The 17,280-nt window shown below is 34.4% G+C and overlaps 1 non-coding gene across 1 annotated transcript; it reads right to left on the reverse strand.

The window, feature by feature from the left end:
• Positions 1-211: 211 nt before the first annotated feature.
• LOC116278823 (U6 spliceosomal RNA) lies at positions 212-318 on the reverse strand. Its single transcript, XR_004188181.1, has one exon. It is a non-coding gene; the product is annotated as a U6 spliceosomal RNA (small nuclear RNA).
• Positions 319-17,280: the final 16,962 nt, after the last annotated feature.

A 17,280-nucleotide genomic window follows, 5' to 3' on the forward strand; every position in this document is an offset into this window, starting at 1 on the left:
ATTGAGTTATAGTCATTTTACAATGTTGTGTCAAATTCCAGTGTAGAGCACAATTTTTCAGTTATACATGAACATACATATATTCATTGTCATATTTTTTTCGCTGTGAGCTACCACAAGATCTTGTATACATTTCCCTGTGCTGTACAGTATAATCCTGTTTATTCTGCATATGCCTGTCAGAATCTACAAATTTTGAAATCCCAGTCTGAAAAATATGGAACTCTTCACAAATTCGTGTGTCATCCTTGCACGGGGGCCATGCTAATCTTCTCTGTATAGTTTCAGTTTTAGTACATGTGCTCCCAAACTGAGCACTGTGATAGAAGTTTATTTACTGGCCTTGGAAAAGGTATATATCTTAGGCTATATGTCTTGCAATATGTTCATATTATGTATTTATTTTGCAAAGCATATTGTTGAAATTCCTTTATCCAAAAAGTAGAAGTCTTTTTTATTAGCCAAATGTTTTGAATTAAATGATCTCTCACAGCAATCACAAGGAGATTATTATCCTCAGAAGTGGAACTGTAACAAATGACTTCAGTTATAATAAAATGAGACAGGGATCAAATATTAATTTGTATTAGTATAAGGATCGGTAGTTAATGTTACTGTTTTAATCTTGTAACAAAGTCTCACATTCAGAAATATTGGAACTTTCCATATCAAAATGATGCACAGCCCATTTATTATCAGTTTAATTTCTAAATAAATACTTCATAAATTATCTATTTTAGATTGGTGATGAATTGTATTAAACTATTTCTCTCTCTCTCTGCTTATCTGATTCTTCTTGCATCCATGGGAGTGATGGCTTGTTGGAACAAGATATGAAATTGTGACTAGAACAAGGTCAAAAGACTTTTTTGGGAATTGAGCCCTTGACCTCAGCTCTTTACATGTATAAACTAAGCTAATTAGCCACACTGCCTATTGCAGTATGATACAACCTGGCAGTTACTCTTCAATAAATCAACTGTGTTACTGGTTTAACAAATATTTATTGGCTGCTTGCTATGTGGAACTTGCTAAACACTGGATATAAGAGGTTAAAGAGACACACTTCTTGTCCTTGAAAGAAATAGATAATCTACAGCTAGCAAGTAATTTCTAGGTCCCCTAGTTGTGAATCAAAATATACAATTTCATATATTAACCACATTTTTGTACAAAAAGGTTTCAGTGCATGTCCATAGACAAAATAGTCAAATTGTTCTCTAGGAGTGAGCTACTTTGTCAGCTTGTCGCTGTTTCTCCAATTGGTGGACTGTAACGTGTATGCCAAAGAAATGGTGCATTTTGACAGAATAGGAGCTGGTCTAGCTTCAGTGCATTTTGTTTCCTCTTAAAATAGCATCACTAGCAGCTCTTATCCTTGACCTGATTTGGGTACTTGATAAGGCATTTGGGTCAGTTAGATGTGAGTGGACAAATTCAATGAAAAAGCAAGTTCATAAAATTAACTTGAGAAAGAGCAATGGCATCATCAAATAAAGCAGTTTTCTCATTCAAGTGCTCTAAAAGGAAGATTTAAGTTCGGAGTAAATTCAAAGCTTAAATTTCTTTTTTCTTTGGTAAAAACTGTTCTCTAAGTAAATTAAAGCAGTAATAGATATTACTAGAAAGAGAATGGGAATTACAACCTTCAGTAAGAGATGCTCTTTAAAAAGTACATGAAAAGTACCTGAAAATGAGGAGCCAATAGTTCGAATTTTATATTTAAGGTTACATAAAATCACTTACATTCAAAATATGACTTTATGGAATGAGATTTCTGACCATAAGAAAGTAGACACTTTCTTTTTTTTTTTTCCTCTTCTCCTTAAGAACATATTTTGCCCAGTATGGAAACATTTAGTAGCCCGAACTGCATTTGAAAAATTTGTTAACCTTGGTATTTGATGATGACCTAGACAAGTGCTTAAACTTGCCAAACACATGAGCAAAGATGATTCTTTCAAACAAAACAACTTTATTTAAGAAGGATAAGTTTCAGAAATAAAGTAAAAGGTAGCCTTGGATTCTCTAATACTTGAAAGCTAACACTGGCATTTATGACTCCCTTTTAGAGCCAGAAGACAGGTCTTCACAGTCTGCATAACACGACATAGTTGAGTAATAAAAAGGAGAGCAGTGATCTTTTGTATTCACTGGTTCAACTTACTGAGGTTATTTTTGAGTACTGGCAGAAGAAATCTGATTAATTTTTCTCGTTGTTGTTTAAGAAGCTGCTTTAAATAACACATAGCCTAATTTAATTAGTTTGTTTTTTTAAACAGATGACCAATCCCAGAGCCTATATACAATAATGAAGTAATGTCATCTAAGGACACAGTATTAATAGCTTGCATTTATATAACGTTTTAACTACTATTCAAAGTTTCTTTTTCTTTTCAAATTAATATGTACTTATTGTACAGTATTTGGAAAATACAAAATGATATAAAGAAGGAAAAAATATTTATCATCTATCTTCTTACTTCCAAATAACCAGTATTACTATTTTGGTGTACTTCCTTCTGATCAGTTTTTTTGTGAGTAGATGTTCTTTTTTACATACTTGTCAAATTAGATGTACAATTTGGTACTCATTTTTTTACTTTTAACACTACATATTATTAATTCTACAGAGTAAATATTTCTCATGTTTGTTATTACGTCATCTTTTGAAATAATTTTTACGATTTAAAAATTGTGTATAATGTTTTATTAAGTCAAATGTAATTTACTTAGCTGTTCTCCTTTGTTGGATGTTTAAATTATTTCATATTTTTTACTATTAAAGATAATATTTGAACAATGTTTTAAAAATTATTCCATGCTTACAGTTTTTCCTTAGAGTTGATAACTAGAAGTATAATTAGTGAATAAGAAAAAGTAAAAAAAAATTAGGGCTCTTGAAAATATTGTCAAATTGCTTTCCAAAGAATGTGTAGTACTTAAAAAAAAATGCTTTCATTAGATTTATTATCTAATCTAATGGCATGGCAAACTCCAGTTAGACAGGACAGATATTGCTATGCCCATTTACTAAATGAGGAAACTGAAGTACATAAAGCATGAATGTCTTACCCCGGCTCACTCACTTGACCATTAACAGATTTGAACTAGGCACTGTGAGAAATACAAAGTGAATAAATTCAAAGTTGAGTTGAAGAGATAGCTATAGACAGTAATAACTATAAAACAAAGTGATGGGGAGAAGCTGCAGAAGAGATCAGGAGGCCCATGCCTGCATGCCCAGAGGGTGCTCAGAGTTCTTCCAGGCAGGGCCATGGGAAAACACCCTGTGGTGGGGGTTGTGGGCGCGGAGGTGGAGGCTAGGGGTGCCTGAGTGGGCTGTGCAAGGCTGGAAAGGGCTTTCAGGAGGCGTGTTGTGGAGACAGGGAGGTGGAGGGGTGAGGCAGGGTATTCCAGACAGAGCTAGCGAATGGATGTGGGGAGACTTAAGAGGTGATATTTGAAGAATAAATTTTAGCTAAGTAAAAATTATTTTTGTGTTAAAAAATGCTTATCCTCTTCTTAGGCTCTATTATTAGAAAGATTTTGCTAAAAAAATTATTTATCCTAATTTGTTGGCTTTTAGTCAAGCACAAAGCATTAGTTTGTAATCATACTTTTCTTTAAAAAGAAACATCCCAGGACTTTTTTCATGTGTATTGATTAACCCCTAAGCATGGTTCTAAAATATTGAGCTCATTTGGGGTACCGGGTGACCAAACTCACATGTTTTGAACCACTTAAAGACTTTTCTAGAGGCAACTGAAAGGCAATCACTAGTAATGTGTGTGCTCACGGCAGCTCATGGCCTAACAAGTGTTGTCAGTCAGCAGTGCACTTCAACTGTTCATTTTGCTGAAGGCAGATAAGTTATGCTACATCCCACGGCACAGATCAAATACATAAAACTAGAGAGGAATGTTAATGGAGAATGTTGCAAATTCTTAAAGTGACAGAGTTTTTAATATTGAATTGATTTAATCAGGTTGCAGTATTATCAGATTATGAGAAAATCTGAGTGAAATGTAGATAACGATAAATGAAAGAATTTTGTAAAAGTAAATAAATACCACACGTGATTTAAAACAGGGCAGCATCTGGCACATTGTAGGTATTCAGAAATGTTTAGTGACTGAATAAGTGAACGGGCGTATTTCTATTTTCTGATGTGCTTAATATACATTTAAAAATTTTGCTGCTACTGAATTTTACTGAACTGGCAAACTTTTAAAATATGTAGAATGAATTATTGTAAGGCTGATAAACCTTTAATCAAATGTGTTTTGTCTCATTTTTGGTAGAAATTTTGAGACACTTGCCTTAATTGCCTTTTTGACTATAACTTAATTATAAAATAATAATACATAACTACAAGCAGAATATTAATCATAGCTCTCAGAGAAAATTCAAACTTTTCAATTACTCAGATAAATTTTCTGCCTAGTTTAGTTAGAGCCAGATCATACGGTGGACCAATCTAAAAGTATTCTGATACCCTGGGTAAATTACTTCCTCCTGGGAAAAGATGCTAGATAAATTGTCTTAAAAGAGAAAATTCGTTCTGATTAGAGTAAGAAATGATTCCCAATAGACAATACATTTTGCTTTCTCTACACAGAGAGGTGGTCTTTAACTTTAATAAACGGCCCTCGATTCTCCTTTTACAGTGAAGGAAACAATAATACCTGTCAGTTAGTAAGCCCTTTTCATGTGTCAGGGACTGTACTGAGAACCGTATATGGACATGCTCTGTCCGTTTTATCCCCACTCCAACATGATGAGGTAGATATGATTACCATCCTCATTTTATTTACTATCATCCACAAATGTGGAACAGAGCATAAAGCTTATGTGGCTTGTCCAGGGTCCCAGAGCTGGTGAGAGGGAGCTGTAACCCCTACTCAGCTCGGATACTAGGTATTTAGTCACTGGGATTTGCTACCTTTCTATACAGATGTTCAACTTGTTATCTTAAGTAGCTCATAAAACAGAAACATTTGAAACTTTTCTACATTACCAGTGAGTATGCAAAGTCTGTTCTTACGTTTGATGCTACAGGAAAATTTTCACTTTATCTTTCACTCTAACTTCCTATTCTCTTAGCCTTAGGAACCAAGGTTAGCTAGTAAACTTGCCTTTTGAAACAATACTGTATTAGCCAGTATTTACTGGCTGCTTATGATGTGCCAGGTACTTTCTTATTGCTTTATAAGCGTTATCTTGTTTAATCATTGCAGCATCCTGAGGAAGGTACCATTATTAGCTCCCATTTTATAGATCAGAAAACTGAAGCTTAGCAAAATTAAGCAACCTTGCTACAGAAGTTAAGCAACTCAAAATCACATAGGTTAAGTTCATAAGCAGAGGAATTGGGATTTGAACCCAAGTGGTTTGACTGACAATCAGCTTACTTAACTGCCTCGCTCTACTGCCTTCCTAAATCATAAGCAGTGGGCCTGTCTCCTAGCAGGTTCAGACACCACTTCCCCTCCCCTGGGAAGCATGTCTCCTGCTGACATTCCGAGTTCAAGTGAGAAGCCTGCAAGAGTCAGACTCCCATAGAACATCACTCTGGCTCTATCAGGCCTCCACATGTTGGGATGTTCTGTATAGATTTTTTGTTTTCTCATGGCTAGAACATTGACAGCCTTCACAATTCCCCTGAGGGAGGACAAACTTTTTTCTGACATGTGAGCCTCTCTCTGATTGCAGATGGAGGGTGTGGATTGCATCTGTCTTGGGATAGCTTCTCTCTCTCTCTCACTTATCAGCTGAAAATGCCCCAAGCACTTGCTGGTTTCTTTCGTTCTCCCACTATTTCCCACAGGTTTTTTTTTTTTTTTTTTTTTTTTTTTTTTTTTTAGGTAAACAGATCTTTCAGTTTCATGTTGCACGAGCTGCCTGGTTTGCTCCCCTTCACCTCCTACCACCAACTGGAGCAAATGGAAAGGAATACATTTGCTAGAATGGCACTGACCCATGCTGCCTATCCCTATTGGCTCAGTAGGTACGCTCCACAGGGGAGACAGTGTGAGCTTTTGTAATCTTGCTACTCTCCCTGGGAGGTCTTTTAAGGGCTGGGGACCTAGGGATGTTTTTCTATCAGACCTTTTTTTTTTTCTTCACCTAGATTTAATCTTGCATTCCACTGCTAAGTCAGATAACAACAATAACTAATATCTGCTATGGAACTTTACAGTTTCTAAACTTCTTTCGTATTTCGTTTCTTATTTAACCCCTAAAACCACCTGGTGGTATTGTGTGCACACTGGGGAAGAGAAAACTGGCTTAGTGAGGTTAAGTTGTTTGCCAGATATCACAAAGCCCAAGATCTTTTACCCTGTCCTTTCTACTGTATGGTGTTATAGTAGCTTTTAAGTAGCACGATCATCTTGAGAGATGCTTTAAACCATGGAAACTCTTTGAAGCGGAGAGCATTTTGGAATGTGGAGGTCAGCACAGTGCTCAGGCCCTAGCAGGTGTTCAATAAATTGTGGAACTGAGCTAGTCAGACATCGTCACTAACTTGTAATGTGCACTTTAGCCTCAGGCAACCCTTTTAACCTCCTTTGCTCTATTCTTTATCTGCCCTGATGGTCTCAGAGGATTGTTGTAAGGATCAAATGAGATGACATAGTTTTACAGAGTGATACAGAAATGTAAACAATTAACTGTATGCCACTGTTTTAAATCTGATTTTCCCTGGTAAACACCGTACTTTCCGTTTCCTTTATGAAGATCTTTCTTTGGGATGATCTTGCTCAGAAATCTATGGGAGTAGTTTAGTGACTACTTGCATCCTTTTATTAAAAAGAGAAAAGGAAGGAAAACAGAAAAAAAAAGAACAAGGGTTCATGGAAAGGGCAAGTAATAGGGCAGGGAAGCAGCACTTTTAAAAAAAGATAAACAGAAAAACAGTTGAAGAGCAGGTAAAATAGCAAACTATTTACAGTTCTTACTGTGAGCCAGGCACTGTTCTATGTGCCTTTTGTGTATTAATCCTCACAGTGAACTTTTTAGGAGCATGCTGTTCTTATCCCCACTGTCCAGGTGAGGAAACAAGGCGCCATGCAGTAAATAACGTGCGCAGACCATACAGTCACAAGTGGTGGAGTTGGCATTGGGGCTCGCCCGCTTTACTCCAGGGCTCAGGCCTCTTCACTTCGCGCCTGCCTTTGGAATCAGAGGTGTGAAAGAGGCGGTGCGTGGGATGCCGTTTAGAAAACTGAAGACATCGCTGAAGGAGAAAGTATTTGATATTACTATAATGTAATTCCTCTTCAAAATGCTTTTTGCTCACCTTTAAAACTTAGATGCAAATCAATAAAGCCATAGGACTAGTAGATAATTTTGAAGGTCTTTTAGCGTGTCCTTCAACCAGAACCAATCTTAGCTCCTTTCACTGATGCTTTTCTAAATGTTATTTTTCTATTTCCTGGATATTCTCTTCAACAAACTATTGTTCTAGTAGCCTGACTAAGAATGAGGCTCTCTTGGTATTTTCTTTCTTTCTGTCAGTCTCCTTACACTGAATAAAGCTACTATTTCTTTCTTTTTGACTTAAGATTTTGAATAGGCAATAATAGTCATATAGTTCAAAATCAATTATAAGGTGTACCATGAAAATTTCTCTTCCTACTCTCCTTTCATCACACCTAGTCCCCACACACGCCCAACCCCAGTAACCAATGTTTTGTTTTTGATGTATCTTTTCAGAGTTTCTTTATGAATATAGAAGCAATTATGAATGTTTTTTGCTTTTTCAGTGCAAAAGATGTTACTATTCTGTCTTCCTTTTTAAAATTTAATGTATCTTGGAAGTCTGTCCATATTGGTACTGAGAGAACATACTCATTTTCTTTCTTCTTTTTTTTTTTTAACGATGCATAGTATTTCATTTTATATAGTTTATTTAACCAGTCCACTATTGATGGATATTTGAGTTGTTTCAGTCTTTTCAAAGATGCTGTTTTAAATGCCTTGGTGAGGGGGTGTGAGAGGCAAATTTAAAACTAGGACAAGGAGTAAAGTCTAGAAAATCTCCAGATAAGAAATTGTGACATGGGAGGCAAGAATAAAAAAGTTCTGGCTCTGCATTGTGATGGAGCACATCTGGAGTGCTAGAGGCTTGCATATTGACTACACCTGTCCTAGTTGGAGAACGAAGGAAAACAATTTATTCTTGTAAAGCTTCAATACACCCGAGCTTGGTTTGCTGCAAAGTCTCAGGGTGAGGACAGATTGACAGCTGGTGTATGAGCTGCCCAAAGGTAAACTCCTGTAATAAAGAAATTGATAGCATGATAGATAGAGGTGAGATAAGGACTATTATCCACAGGTAAAGTTCTTTCAACAGGCTGCTACCAGTTCTCATATATAACTAGCAATAGAAAAAAAAAATTAGTTCAACAGCCCTATTCTTAAACCTTTAAGTAAGCTCTGACACCTTATCAAAGAGTAAGAGGGAAGATTTATCTTTGTACCTTGGACACATGTCAAATAAAAAAAACCAGTAAGGGGTAAAGTATTTAAAATAGAATTGACATATCTTAAACATGTAGTATTTAGAAGTTTATTAAATGCTTGATTTGATGAAAAGATCAAGAAACAATTTAGTCTTAGACTTTCTAAGGTTAATAATCATATATGTGGGAGTTTATGTCTTAGTTTTGATATGGATCCATGGTTTACCTCTGTTAATAAATAAAGTATAGCTTGTAAGCTGATTTCATCAATTATCACTGTACTTAAAAAAATCGAATATACCTGAAAATGCAAATGTATAATTTGTATCAGTGTTACACAAATGCTGCTTTATGGACTGACAGTAAATGGAAGATACTTTTAACTCATTATAATTTCCTGATTTGCATGTTTAGGGAAGAAAACTTAATATTACTACTGATATTCAGATGTAAACTCGAAGATTGTTTTTCTTTCTTTCTTTCTTTCTTTCTTTCTTTCTTTCTTTCTTTCTTTCTTTCTTTCTTTCATTTTAGGTTTATTCTGTTTTGTTTTTAGAGTCAGATGAAAGGAGACAAATGTCAGGGAAATAATAGTTTCAGATTTGTAAATATTGGGCCTGAGTGAAGATGATAAGGCAGATACAAAAAAGGAGGTTAAGTGTGACCAAAGCATGCAATCAGTTTTCTCTAACCTTGATTATAGAAGCCTCTTCAAAAGGTCCATCCTATGGATAATTATTGGAAATAGGTTCTTTAACATTTGAAGTTAATGAAATTGTAAGGAGTTTATTAGGACTCACTCTGTATTTTTTGTTACTTTGGGAATGTTTTCTGAGGTTAACTGAGAACTCTAAGTAACTGTGAAATCCAAGAGACTGGAAGAAAAGCAAATTGACTAACTTGTTTTCTCCTCTATGAAACTGAGAAGGTACAAAAATATTATTTACCAAAGCAAACTTTTCTTTTCAAAATCTGAATAATAAGCTTGGAAATAAAAAAATTCAAATCAGTTTAATAATTTTGTAGCTTTTGAAAAAAATGTTTTTGAAGATTTAAGGGTGACAATTTCAGAAATATAACCAAATATCTTATTTATTCTTTAACCTAAAGATTCTGAATCCATGATGGAATAAATCAAGTCATGTCTTCCTAAGCAGTCCACTTGGACACTGATTTATTAGCCTCCTCCACAGGCTAACAGCCTAGATTTTCTGAAAGTGTAAACCAGGAATATTAGGATCACTTTGGGTCTTTAGTTATGGTTATTGTGTTGTAGTTATATTGAAAAATAAAATCATTTTCTTTTAGAGTTACAAAATTAAAGTATTAATTGATAAAATGTTATGATAGCTGGGATTATCTTCAAAATGAATTAGTGATGAAGGATGAGTGGATGGGATGTAGATGAAATAAGACTGGTCTCTGTTGATCATTTATTGAAGTTGGGAGAGAAGTATGTGAGTAATCTCATACTATTCTCGAAATTTGTGTGGTTTAAAATGTCCATTGCAAACAGTTCAAACAAGAATCTCTTGTGGTCTTGATTCCTGAGTTCCACCCTAGATTTCCTGAGTCAGTGTCTTACAGATGAAACTTAGAAAATGACATTTTATGTAGTACACTTGTGCTCACTGAAGTTTGAGGACTGCTGGTAAAAGGTTTCCTTTGCACCTGATTCAGTGTATTCATGTCATATGTGCATGCATTTCATATTTTCCACACATTAGCCTATTTCAATTCATAGACTGCAGTAGCAAATTAGTTATTGAATTTGTGTAAGTCAAACTTTAAAATTTAGTTTCAAAGGATTCATAAAGTGATAGAAAATAAAACAAAACCCACATCTGCTTCTAACTGAAATATTCAGGCAAATAGATTAGCTTTCTTTCACCTTCAACTGAGAATGGATTATTTTTGTGAATGTCTTTTTTTTTTATTGAAGTATAGGTAATGTATAATATTATATATATTACTGGTATACAATATAGTGATTCATATGATTTTTAAAGATTATACTCCATTTATAGTTATTAGAAAATATTTGCTATATTCCCCATGTTGTACAATATATCCTTGTAGCTTATTTTATACTTAGTAGTTTGTACCTCTTAATCCCCTACCCGTATGTTGTCTTTTTCCCTTTCCTCTCCCCGCTGGTAACCACTAGTTTGTTCTCTATACCTCTGAATTGGCTTCTTCTTTTTTGTTTTGTTCACTGATTTGTTGTATTTTTTAGATTTCACATATAAGTAGTATGATACAGTGTTTGTCTTTCTCTGTGTGACTTATTTCACTTAGCATAATGCCCTCCAAGTCCATCCATGTTGGCAAAATTTCATTCTTTTTAATGACTGAATAGTATTCCATGTGTGTATGTATGTGTCTGTGTGTGGTGTATACTCCCTCTTCTTTATCCATTTATCTGTTGATAGACACTTAGGTCACTTCCATATCTTGGCAATTGTAAATAGTGCTTCAATGAACATTGGGGTGCAGGTATCTTTTCAAATCAGTGTTTTTGTTTTCTATGTTTTTCAGATATATACCCAGGAGATGAATTGCTGGGTCATATGGAAGTTCTAGTTTTAGTTTTTTGAGAAACCTCCGTACTGTTTTCCACAGTGGCTGCACCAATTTACAGTCCCAGCAACAATGTATGAGGGTTCCCTTTTCTCCACATCCTCAACAACATCTGTTATTTGTGTTCTTTTTGATGTTTGTGTTCTTTGTTCTTTAGCCATTCTGACAGGTATGAGGTGATATCTCACTGTAGTTTTGATTTTCATTTCCCTGATGATTAGCGATGTTGAGCATTTTTCCACATGTCTGTTGGCCATCTGCATGTCTGAAGAGACATTTTTCCAGAGAGGATGTGCTTGGCTTTTTAAATATTTATTAATTTACCTAAATTAAATTATATCTCATGACCCAATTTTTTTCCAATAGTTTTTGTGAAAAATTTCAAACATACAAAAGACTCAAAAAAATTGTATACTATACCCATACACTTGGGTTCTACAGTTAAAACAAGGTGTTCTAAAAGTTTTTGTGCAGTTTTTTTTATTTTACTGAGTTATAGTCAGTTTACAATGTTGTGTCAATTTTAGTGCAGTTTTAAACTTTAATAATTTCAGAGTATAAATGCTATAAACATAAAAATACTTAAACATTTATTTGATTTTATATGTATTCAATCTTATAAATTAATAATATTTTAATTTTTTTTTGTGTTGCATCTTCAGAGGGATTGAAAGAAAAAATTAAAAATTTATTAGCTAAAATTTACAAAACTAAATAAGTCTAAAAATGGAATAATTAAACTTTCAAGTAACAAAAATTTGTAACATTAGATTATTAAAGCTTAAAACCGCAATAAGAACACTATCAACAGAGTGAAAACGCAACACGTAGAATGGGAGAAAATATTTGCAAATTATATGTCTGACTAGAATTTATGAAGAACTTCTACAACTCAACAACAGCAACAAAAAACATGATTAAAAAGTGAGTAAAGGACTTGAATAGGTATTTCTCCAAAGAAGATATATAAATGGCCACGAAGCACATGAAGAGATGCTCAACATCATTAATCATTAGGGAAATGCAAATCAAAACCAGAATAAGGTACAACTTTACACCTACTAGGATGACTTTTTTTAAAAAGAAAAAACATAACAAGTGTTGATGAGGTTGTGGAGAAATTAAAACCCTTGTACACTGCTGGTGGAAATGTAAAATGGTGCAGCCGCTATGAAAAACAGAGTTGTATTTCCAAAAAAAAAAATTAAATGTAGACTTACTACTTGATCCAGCAATTCTACTTCTGGGTATATACCCAAGAGTGAAAGCAGGGACTTAAACAGCTATTTGTACCCCCATGTTCATAGCAGTTATTCACAATAGCCGAAACCAACCCAAGTGTTCATTGACAGATGAATGGATAAACAAAGTGTGGTGTATCCTTAGATATACAAAAGCTTTTAAGTTTAATTAGGTCCCATTTGTTTATTTTTGCTTTTATTTCCATTACTCTAGGAGCTGGTTTGAAAAAAAAATATTGCTGCAATTTATGTCAAAGAGTGTTCTGCCTATGTTTTCCTCTAGGAGTTTTAGAGTATCTGGTCTTACATGTAGGTCTTTAATCCATTTTGATTTTATTTTTGTATATGGTATTAGAGAATGGTCTAATTTCATTCTTTTACATGTAGCTGTCCAGTTTTCCCAGCACCATTTATTGAAAAGACTGTGTTTTCTTCATGTATATTCTTGCCTTCTTTGTTGTAGATTAATTGATCATAAGTATGTGGGTTTATTTCTGGACTTTCTATCCTGTTCTATTGATCTATGTGTCTGTTTTTGTGCCAGTACTACACTGTTTTGATTACTATAGCTTTGCTGTATAGTCTGAAGTCAGGGAGTATGATTCCCCCAGCTCCATTCTTCTTTCTCAGGATTGTTTTGGCTATTTGGGGTCTTTCATGTTTCCATATAAATTTTTAACATTTTTTTGTTCTAGTTCTGTGAAAAATGTCATTGGTAATTTGATAGGGACTTCACTGAATCTGTATATAGCCTTGGGTAGTATGGCCATTTTAACAATGCTGATTCTTCCAAACCGAGAACACGGTCTATCTTTCCATCTGTCTGGGTAGTCTTCAGTTTCTTTCATCAGTGTCTTACAATTTTCAGGTACAAGTCCTTTGCCTCCTTAGTTATGTTTATTCCTAGGTATTTTATTCTTTTTGATGTGATAGTAAATGGGATTGTTTCCTTAATTTCTTTTTCTGATATTTCTTAAACAAAATCAAAAGACAACCTAGGAATAGAAGAAATATTTGCAAATGATACAACCAACAAGGGACTAATTTCCAAAATACACATGCAGCTTAATATAAAAAAAAGCAAGCAGCCCAATCAAAAAATGGGCAGAAGACCTAAACAGACATTTCTCCAAAGAAGATATTCAGATGGCCAACAGGCACATGAAAAGATATTCAGTATAGCTAATTATTAGAGAAATGCAAATCAGAAGTACAATGAGGTATCACTTCATACCAGTCAGAATGGCCATCATAAAAAATTCTACAAATAATAAATGCTGGAGAGAGTATGGAGAAAAAGGAACCTTCCTACACTGTTGGTGGGAATGTAAATTGGTGTAGCCACTAAGGAGGACAGTATGAAGGTTCCTTTAAAAACTAAAAATAGATTTACCATATGATCTAGCAATCCCACCCCTGGGCATATATCTGGAGGAAACTATAATTTGAAAGAGACATACACACCAATTTCGTAGTAACACTGCTTACAATAGCCAAGACATGGAAACAACCTAAGTGTCTATTGACAGATGAATGCATAAATAAGGTGGTATATATACAAGGAATATTACTCAGCCATAAACAAGAATGAAATACTGCCATTTGCAGCAAAATTCAGGGACCATAAATGGATGGATCTAGAGATTATCATATTAAGTGAAGTAAGTCAGTCAGAGAAAGACAAGTATCTTATGATGTCACTTATATGTGGGATCTAAAAAAAAAAAAACCGAATTTTATTTATAAAACTCATGGACATAGAAAACAAACTGTGATTAACAGGGGAGAAAGTGGGGGAGGGATAGATTAGGAATTTGGGATTAATGGATACACATTACTATATAGAAAATAGATTAATGACAAGGACCCATTGTATAGCACAAGGAACTGTATTCAATTTCTTGTAATGACCTGTAATGGAAAAAAATCTGAAAAAAAAAGTACATATATATATAACTGAAATGCTTGCTGTACACATGAAACTAACATTGTAAATTGACTATACTTCAATAAAAAATAAGAATTTTTTAAAAAGTGTGATGCATACATACAATGGAATATTATTCAGCCTTAAAAGGGAAGGACATTCTGACATGCTACACGACATGGATGCTATTTGAAGAGATTATGCTAACTGAAATAAGCAGTCACATCACAAAAGGACAAATAATAATGATTCCACTTTTATGAGGTACCTAGAGCTGTCAATTCATCGAGACAGAAAGTAGAATGGTGGTTGCCAGGGGCTAAGGGAGAGGGAGGACTGAAGAGTCATTGTTTAATGGAGACAGAATTTCAGTTTGGGAAGATGAAAAGAGTTCTAGAGATGGATGTGTGGTGCTGGTTCCACAGCAATGTGAATGTACTTAAATCCCACTGAACCTGTTCTTTTAAAAATGGTTTCAGTGATAAATTTTATGTTAAGTATTTTTACCACAATAAAAAAGTGCTTTTTAGAAAGTGTTGAGCAAATATTCATAATTAAGTAAATTTTTGTGTTCAAATGCTAATATTAAAAGAAGGGGAAAACACCCATTTTAAAAGCAAATTAAAAAGGAAAAAATATACTGCTCCCTCTTAAGAAGGATGTTGCAATAGAAAAGAGACTATCAGACAACTCCGTCAGACAACAGTTAGGTTTAATCTGTGATCATTTGCTGTGGTGAAGTGAATATAGAAAGAAAGTAATGGGGAAAAAATGCTGGCTCTGGTAAATTTTTCCTGTATATTGCCATTAATTTATTTCTCTCTCTCTTTAAACTTACTTCTTTGTCAGTTTGAATGTCTTCAGATATAAATAGCTTGTCCATAGATGCAAATAATACAGCACTTTCCCCAAAGGCAGAATTTGTCCATATGGTAATTTAGAAAAGAGACAATTTAGGTCCCTCATGTAAATTGCCATGACTACCCTGGATATGCTTCTTGGCATTAGGGACAGATGAGATTGAGATTATTATGAAATCACTAGTTGTGGCCTTATTGAATTAGCTTTATTGAAAGGGTCCAGAATTGAGTTTATTATCCAGCCTAATTGGAGAGTAGTTAACAAGAATCCCATAAAAGCTCACAAAAGTCTTTATTTAGTGTGCAGTAGCTGCTGTGATGATGATGAGCTGAAAGGAAAACAAATTTGGGCATTATAAATATATGGGTTTATAATGCTTGAGCTTTCTAAGAAGTGAAGATCCAGAAGACTGGAATGCAAATCGTGTATATAGATGGTCTTAAAGCTGACTCCACCACAGAGAACACTGCGTTAGAGATCACTATCATGTTTCCTTCAGCTTCAAAACAAATTGATAGAATGTGATATGCATTCGTCCTGCCACAGGCAGCAGCAGGAAATACAGATATTTTATACTATTTGGACCTCCAAAAAGAAAGAAGAGGAAACAACAAACAATTAATGGTTAACTTGGCCTTAAGATCTGAATACTGCTCTTTCTTGAGTCATTTGCCCCAACAACCTAGTTCAAAAAAAAAAAAAAATCAGGTTTTTTTGTGGGCAAGGGAATTGGGTGAGAGTTGTTTAAAAAAGGAGGAGGGAGGAGGGGAAATATGTTTTCTTGCCTGTGAAAATCCATAGATAACAAATTCATATTTTACAAAGTTTTACTTATTTTGAAAAATACTTTGAAATTAGCTTTTAATGTATATCTGTAAATTCAGATGTATCCCCTTTGTTTTTATGTGTCTCTGAAATGATCTGCCACCTGCCTTAGGCCCGGGACACACCAAATTGCTTGGGTCAAATGTCCAACAGGCTTCCATCTTAAATTAAGGAATTAAGCCATTTTCTTGCCTCCCAGAGGTACGTCTGTGATTTTGTTCCCATCTTTTCCCTTGTGAATCGAGACAAAAATCAAGACAAAAATTCCTTTTAAGTGTTAAGGCTCTTTAAAATAAGCATGGCTATCATGACATTATGAGTACACTAATACACACAAAATACATCACACACACATATGCACACAGATGTAATTTTAAAAAGACTCTCACTGTTTAAATACAAAATCTGAAATAGTGTGTCCCTCTAGATTTTATTTGGAATTACTAACCATAGACCTCTTTCCTTTATGGACGGTGGTCCCTGAATGTGCTGAACCGTCTTTGGAGAGCACAGTGGAAAACTCCTCTAAGTGTCACTGCTCCTGTTATTGATGTTGGTGACAGAGCCTTCTAATTCTAACCCCTGCTGAGTCTTTAGAAACCTAGTAGATTGTTAACATGGTTAGCGGGAGTTCATGAACTCTGCTCTGCATAAATGCAAAATCGTGAGAACTTTGATACGGAATTAGAAGAGTTCCATTCATATTTCTTAAAATATTTTGCCAGTTTGTATTTTAAAAGGACAAATTTATAGAAGCTTGTTCGGTTTTAATATTATAGTTTCTACCATATAAATACTGCATTTTCAAACATGAATGCTTAGAGAATTGTTATAAAGCTTATTTTTGGGCAATATGCTTATACCCCTCAAAGCCATTTAAAAACAAATAGCAAATGTTTTTCTACATGCTAATGGAGTAATTTAGAAATATTTAGTTATTTACATAAAGGAAATATATAGTAGCAATGCAGTGAAAATCAGTCATTTAAAAATGATTAGAACCTATAGTCATTAAAGGGTGTATTTATTACTCACATAAAATTAAGGAAATATCTAAAGGAACAGCCATTACATTAGATTTACAGTTAAGCTACCCAGTTGTATGTGTTGTGGTTATAAATCAAGTATATTTTTCCAGAAGGTATTTGAGTACGGAAGCTAGAAAATTTTCCTGGTGGCCACTTTAACTTTCTCCTGCTTGTCAGATATGAACTCAGTTAAATATAGAAAAAGAGAGAAAGGGAGGCAGAGGTACATTAAGAGAGAGAGGGATAGAGACATTGGAGAAAGAAAAGGTAAAGTGAATGAGAAGCTCAGACTTTTATGTACAGAGCAAGTTCCTACCAAGCAGATAGCATTTACCTGTAGGCTAATTTGT

The sequence above is a fragment of the Vicugna pacos genome, chromosome 7, assembly GCF_048564905.1.
Source record: "Vicugna pacos chromosome 7, VicPac4, whole genome shotgun sequence".
Lineage (NCBI taxonomy): Eukaryota > Metazoa > Chordata > Mammalia > Artiodactyla > Camelidae > Vicugna > Vicugna pacos.